Here is a 5,792-nt window from a genome sequence, read left to right as displayed (position 1 = left end):
CGCGCCCCGACGCCGTCGCCGCCCCGCCTCTGCCTCACCGTCGCCTCTGCCTCGCCGCGCCCCAGCTGCCCCGCGCCACCGTCGCCTCTGCCTCGCTGTGGTCTGGGCCGGCACCACCCCCCTCTTCCCCCTTTTTTTTGCAAGCACATATATGTTTTTTCCTGCAGATTATATGTATATGTATGAGTATATGTATGTGCTGAAAAGATATATTTTTAGAAAAAATACTATTTTTTCTGTTGATGATATGATGATGTTTTTTTCATATATGCATTTTTTCATATATGTATTATTTTTTTTAAGTTGTTAGTAGATATCGATTTTAGGTTAGTGCATTTTATCACTGATTTTAGGTTAGTTGATCGATTTAGTGCATTTTATGTTTGTTGCATTTTATGTTTCTTGCATTTTAGGTTAGTGCATTTGCTAAGTGATAAAGAAGGATAGGAAAGAAGAAAATAAGAAGAGGAAAGAAAGAACAAGAGGAGAGGAAGAAAAGGAGAAATAAATAATAAGAAGAAAAAAGAAGAAAAAGAAGAGGAGAAGAAGAAAGGAATAGTGGAGAAGAAGAGAAAATAGAATATTCTATTTTCTCTTCTTCTCCACTATTCCTTTCGTCTTCTCCTCTTTTTTTTCTTCTTTTTTTTCTTCGATCTTCTCCTCTAGCTATTCCTTTCTTTGAGGGTTCTATAGGGTCGAGGGATCGAGGGTCGAGGGTTCCAGGGTCGTCTAGGGGTCGAGGGTTCTAGGGTCGTCGAGGGTTTGAGGGGTCGAGGATCGCCGAGGGGTCTTGAGAGGTTTTCTAGTGTCAAAGTATTGAAGAAATCCATGGCTTTGTCATTAGCCGGAAGTAACCAGGGCATGACGAAGTCCTCCAAAGTTATTTTGGAATGGTGTCCCGGATAGGATAATTTGCCTTTTTGTATGAATTTCAGCAAAGGCCTTCCAACCAACGATAGTTGGAAGGTTCTTGCTGAACTTTGTACCAAAAAGTGAATTATCTTATCTGGGACTCCGTTCCAAAATAACTTTGGAGAGCTTCGTACCATCATGCACCTGTTACTTTCGCCTAATGATGAAGACATGGTTTTGTTGAATCCTTTGACACTAGGCAACCTCCCGACCCCTCGGCGATCCTCTCGAACATGAGAGGAAGAAGAGGATAAAAAAAGAAGAGGAAGAAGAAAAAAAAGAGGAGAAGAAAGCATAGAGGAGATCTTCTCCTCTATTCTTTCTTCTCCTCTCTTTTTTTCTTCTTCCTCTTTTTTTTATCGGGAACGAGGGTCGTCGAGGGTGGCCGAACGGTAGAGGAAACCCTAAATAGAAAGTATCGTGGGTGTGAGATACATGTGGCCGTCGGTGTCGGACACTACATCCACGTCCCACAAGTGACGTGGGCTTCAGGGTCGCCGAACGGTAGAGGAAACCCTAAATAGAAAGTACCGTCGGTGTGAAATACATGTGGCCGTCGGTGTCGGACACTACATACACGTCCCACAAGTGGCGCGGGCTTCGACGCCCACGTCACTTGTGGGACTTGGATGTAGTGTCCGACACCGACGGCCACATGTATCTCACACCCACGATACTTGCTATTTAGGGTTTCCTCTATCGCTCGGTGACCCTTGACGACCCTCGTTCCCTATAAAAAAAAGAGGAAGAAGAAGAAAAAAAGAGGAGAAGAAAGAATAGAGGAGTTCTTACTCCTCTATTCTTTCTTCTCCTCTTTTTTTTCTTCTTCCTCTTCTTTTTTTATCCTTGAAGCGTTGTCGAGGCCACCCCAAACCCTAGAGAAGCAGTGTCGAGGCCACTAATTAATATTAGTTCTACGTTTTTGCCACTAATATATCCATCTGTCATCTTTGAATAATAATTTCCATGTTGTCAATATTTGTAGAAACTATGGACACCGCCCGAGACGAAGTACAAGAAGAGTTGTTGGGGGACATAATCGCACGAGGAAGTGATGCCATCTGCTCGTTGTTTCTCAACGACACTGATGGTCTGGAAGCAGCTGGCTATGATTATGATGGCTCCGGTGACCTAATGCCGGTGCAAGAAGGAGACCGTGAGGACGGCTCCAGTGACCCAATGCCGGTGCAAGAAGGAGACCGTGATGACGTCTCCGGTGACCGAACCGAGTCCGGCCAGGTATATATATTAGTTAAGCTTCTGCTGACTAGCTAATTGATGCATTCATTGTTTTGGTATGTACACATATTAATTAAGTCTTTATTCTTTTTTCTAGCCCTTCGGATCGAGCACAACTTCGGTAAAAGAGACGAGGCCAGAAGAAAAAGTTGAGCTCGGATGAAAAGTTTGAGATCATAGCAATCGCGCCCGACGGCCAACCGATTGAACCCCTCCGGACAAAGAGCGCATTTGTTGCTCAGTGCGGGGTTTTGGTTAGGGACAAGATCCCGATCAGCATCCAGCAATGGTTTAAGTCGGCTACAGAAGACCCTGAGGTGTCTTATGTCAATGATATGCAGAAAAATGATCTTTGGACTGAGCTGAAGTCAAATTTCACCCTACCGCCAGAGGATAATCCAGAGAAGCCAGTTAAAGAGCAATTAATCAAGTCCTTTGCTCTTAAGAGGATGGCAGAACTATTTAGGAGGTGGAAGAAAGAGCTGAATAAGTTTGTCGAAAATAATGAGACACCAGAATTCAAGGGTAGATATGAGAAGATCAGAGATCACTGGCCCGCATTTGTGGCCCACAAGACATCGGAAAAGAGTAAGAAGATGTCGGCGACAAACAAGCAAAATGCTGCGAAGAAGAGAAGAAGCATCACCATCGCACGGGGTCAGGTGGCTACCTCGTAGCCCGGCCTAAGTGGGCCAAGACTGAGAATGATCTGGTTGATAAAGGGATCGAGCCAGAGAAAATTAACTGGCCAGACCGTTGCCGGACTTGGTTCTTCGGGGCTGGCGGAACCTTGGACCCTGTAACAGGGAAGTGCATTTGGACGAACGATCAAATGGACATACCAGTCAGGAAGCTTCAGCACTATATCGAAGCAGCGCAGCAAGGGACGTTCTTTCCAGACAGAGAGAACGACGAGCTCACAATGGCCCTCGGGAATCCTGAGCACCCTGGACGGACATGAGGCATGCCAGGCTCCATTCCGTGGAAGGTTGGGTTTCCGGACACAGGCGGTTACAAATCCCATGAGAGGAGGAAAAAAGTGCAGCAGACCCAAATGCAGGCGCTGCAAGCAAGGGTATAAGCGATAGAGGAACGAGAAGCAAATCGCAGCAAACGTACTGCCGAAGCTTCCCCCGAAGCTACCCCGCCATCTCAGCGGAGAAGCAGCGTGGCTTCCACCGAGCTGCTTCAGCCGGAGCATGCCTTGACGGCTCCTGCCAGCTATCCCGTGGATGCTATCACAGAGTCTCAAAATTGCCACCTTATGACGCAATGGATGAATTTGAAGGTCAAGGCGGCTGTTGGCTCTGTTTATCCTACTGAACCCGGCGCAACTTTTCACTGTCGGCCGATTCCAGAAGGATATGCTAGGGTGATGGTGGATGAAATAACGGAGGGATTTGAGGACCTCCAGCTTGACCACCCTACCGGTGAAGGGGAGACTAGGCTGGGGTCTGCTCTGAAGACGCCATGCCTATGGCGGAAGGAGCTCATCAACCTTCCGAACTGGACGCCTCCTCCTCCTCCTCCTCCTCCAGCAAGTCAGGGCACTCCGCCTCCTCCACCGCCTCCTCCTCCGGCGAGTCAGGGCACTCTGCCTCCTCCACCGCCTCCTCCTCCGGCAAGTGACGATCAGGGCACTCGACCGGCTCCTTCTCCAGCGCGTGGCGGCACTCCGCCTCCTTTTCCGCCTGCGCCGACGCGCCCGAGCAGCCAACCTCCTCCTTCTCCGCCTCGTCGGCAAGGGCGGAAGAGACCTGCCGCCGCTCCGGCTGCTCCGGCGCGTCGTAGTCCTTCTCCTCCGCCTCGTAAGCAAGTAAAGAAGACAACCGCTCCATCTGCTCGGCCGGCGTCTAGCAGTACAGCCAGAGGCGGGAGGACATACAGATTCGGTCCTTCTCTGAAGACTCCAGAGAAGTTACCATACGAGAGGACCCCGGAGGAGAACGCCGAGATCGCACGAACTGAAGTGGATGACTGGTTTCAAGGGTTGAAAGCAAAGAGACATCCACTTCCGGAGGAGAAGGTAGATCCGGTGAAAGCGAAGCGCACTCTGGCTGCCCTGACAAAACCACCCAAGTCTCCGCCAAAAGGAAACTATGAGCACATTATTGGAAAGGAATTTGCCGAAGCGGAGCGGTCGGGAAGTACTGTCAGTGATCAAAGGCTAGAAGAACGACGAGCTGGGAAACAAATTGCCCAGCTCGGTGAACAAGCGAAGCAATCGTGCCCCCCCGCTCAAGGTGCCTAGCGACAACGTCGCTAATGATCCGAGGATGGTGCCCGGTTATAGCAATCTTGCCGATTACCTGCCCAACGATGTACATTATGAACCCATGGAGGTGCAGATACAAAGATACAAGTACGGGAAGCCTCTCGTCAAAGATGAAAGATCTCTATCAACGATGATGCGAAGATTGCATGATTGGTACATGAAAATCTGCAGAGACTCTGGGGAGAGGAGTACTTTGTATGTGAAAGTTAAAAAGGAGCATGACCTCGTTGGAATTGAATTGTTGCATGTTCGATTTGAGGAGTTCTTTCAGTTTTTCAATCAATTGGCCCTCGATAAGACAACGGTCGCCTGCTACTATCTGTAAGTAGTACTACTTCTGTCATGAAGTCTCTCTATATAGCTCAGCTCTTTCATTGCATGTATTTATAATCATCCTCACTATATTATGCAGATTGAAGATTGCCGAATTGAAGAAAAGACAAGTCGGTGATATTGGGTTCATTAACACATATCTCATAGATGCAACTCAGGTTAAATTTCATGCCGCAGCTACCGAGGCCAACTTGCTACGATCGTTGGTAATAAATGAAAACAAAGATATAATACTCTTTCCTTACAACTTCAAGTGAGTGTTACTATCTTGTGCGTCAAGGTTATAGTAATGTAATTGATGAGTTATGCATGCATGTGCAGTTTCCATTATATTCTCCTAAAGATTAAGCTTGAGCAGGGACTAGTAACCGTCTTAGACTCAAGACGAAAAGATCCCCAGGACTATGCAGACATGACTCAAATACTCGAGAAGTAAGTTAAATCAATCATTATCCATCATATCAGCAACTTTGTTCATTTCTTGATATATCAAGTAATTGTTTCTTTGTCCGGCAGGGTTTGGAGAAAATTCACCAGAAAAGCTCCGGGACTGCCGAAGGAGCTGCAATTTAGAGACCCGAAAGTAAGTACTATAGTAGCATGTTCCGCGCATCTACTAGTGATTCAAGCGCTACTTTCATCAATACCATTTGGCATTCTTGCTTATCAGTTTGATTGACCTCTATTTCTTGTAAAGTGGTTGTGGCAGGAACAAGGAAATGATTTCTGTGGATACTACGTTTGTGAGTCCATCCGCCACACGACCTATGAGCGGGGCTACACTGACGAACAATATGAAGTACGTAAATAACAACATTCACAATTTTATTTTATTACCATCATTTGTGTTGAGTTTCATTCATTCATATATATATATATATATATATATATATATATATATATATATATATATATATATATATATATATATTGACCCCCTTCTTTAAATTAGATGTTTCGGAAGCGGGATGAACTCCTAGCACCAGCTCGCATGCGAGCAATTCAAGAGGAATTGGCGGCATTCTTTCTTGAC

This window comes from Triticum dicoccoides, chromosome 1A, assembly GCF_002162155.2.
Source record: "Triticum dicoccoides isolate Atlit2015 ecotype Zavitan chromosome 1A, WEW_v2.0, whole genome shotgun sequence".
NCBI lineage: Eukaryota > Viridiplantae > Streptophyta > Magnoliopsida > Poales > Poaceae > Triticum > Triticum dicoccoides.
This window is presented reverse-complemented; position numbering follows the sequence as displayed.